This window comes from Dipodomys spectabilis, unplaced genomic scaffold (genome assembly GCF_019054845.1).
Source record: "Dipodomys spectabilis isolate Male_0828 unplaced genomic scaffold, ASM1905484v1 ptg000284l, whole genome shotgun sequence".
Taxonomy (NCBI): Eukaryota; Metazoa; Chordata; class Mammalia; order Rodentia; family Heteromyidae; genus Dipodomys; species Dipodomys spectabilis.
Genome location: NW_024870961.1, coordinates 786568 through 788161, shown reverse-complemented (window position 1 = coordinate 788161; position 1594 = coordinate 786568). Strand labels below are relative to the sequence as shown.

Sequence of the window (1594 nt, the reverse complement as noted above, 5' to 3'; positions counted from 1 at the left end):
TTCTTGGATTCTCAGTTTGGGTGCAGTTTCTTGGCCTTTATTGCGGTCTTGTTGGTTTTATATGTGTAGGACATCTTTAAGAATCTTTTGTAGGGTTGGTTTGGTGGAGATGTATTGTTTCAATTTTTCTTTGCTATGGAAGGTTTTTATTTGGCCTTCAGTTATGAAGGAGAGTTTAGCTGGGTACAGTATTCTTGGTTGATAGTTGTTTGTTTTTAGGGCATGGCATACATCATTCCAGGCTCTTCTTGCTTTGATTGTCTCTGCTGAGAAATCTGAGGTGATTCTAATCGGTTTCCCTTTATAAGTGATTACACTTTTCTCTCTTACAGCTTTAAGGATCTTTTCCTTGTTCTGAGTTGATCCTGTGTGGATTATAATGTGGCGGTGGGATGTCCTATACTGGTCTGGTCTATTTGGGGTTCTAAAGGCTTCTTGTATCTGGACAGGCCTATCTTTTTGCATGTTTGGGAAGTTCTCTGCTAGGATCCTGTTAAACAAATTTCCTAGACCATTAACTTCTGTTTCTAGGTGCTCCTCTACACCCATTATCCTTAGATTAGGGCTTCTGATGGTGTCTTCCAGGTGTTGGATAGATCTATCATATTTCTTGGACTTGTCTTGGATGCTTGTATGTTCTTTCTCTATAATATCTAGGCTGTCTTCAAACCCTGAGATTCGATCTTCTGCATGGTCTAACCTGCTGTCAAGACTCTCTACTTTGTTTTTTATCTCTTTTCCTTCTATTTGGTCAGCTTTGATGGCTTCAAGTTCTTTGTTGAAGCTCTGTTTTAGGTCTTGTATGAATTTCTTTACTTCCTTAATTTGGTGTTCAGTGTTTGTCCTCAAATCGCTTAGTTGATTGGTTATGGTTTCTTTGGGCTCCCATTCCTTCTGTTGGGTTTCATTCAGCATTCCCTTTGTGGTCTCCCTGACTTCCTTCAGCTCTTTGTTAATGGATTCCATGAATGCCTTTAGTGATCTTTGTGTGTTCTCTACCTGGTCTCTCAATTCCTGTATTACTCTTTGATTAGCTTCCTCCCGTTCGTGGGATTCCTGCAGATCTCTTTTAGTGTTCTCAGCCTGATGAGTAAATTTCTTATCAAGCATTGTAGCCTCCTCCTTTGTTTCCCCTTCTCATCCCTTCCCATCCTCCCTCTGCCCCCCCCACTCAATCCTCCTCACTAGCCCCCTCCCCGCACCAAAGTTGTAAAGTTCATTTTTGACATAATGACTTGTATTTTTATAATCAATTTTTTAATAACTGTTTTTCATTTCTTACATCTGAAGAATGAAAAATATGGAATACTTCACAAATTTTCATATCATCCTTGTGCAAGTGCCATGATAATCTCTATATTGTTGTAATTTGGGTAAATGTGCTGCTGAAGCAGGTAGTATCCTGTAAAGTTAAGTAGTTAATGATGCAATCTTTATAAAGGCATATATCCTTAGTTGACTTTTTGTAACCAGGAAACCTTATTGTTCCTAAAAATGTTATTCATCTTACTTCTCTAAAATTCTGTGTATATTGGAAAAAACATATTGTTTGGTCGATTGCTCACATTTTCAATTTTTTTTGTCAATAACTATT

The 1594-nt window shown here is 38.0% G+C and overlaps 1 pseudogene; it reads right to left on the bottom strand.

Moving 5' to 3' along the window:
* Positions 1 to 1294: 1294 nt before the first annotated feature.
* Positions 1295 to 1394, bottom strand: LOC122126551 (annotated as a pseudogene).
* Positions 1395 to 1594: the final 200 nt, after the last annotated feature.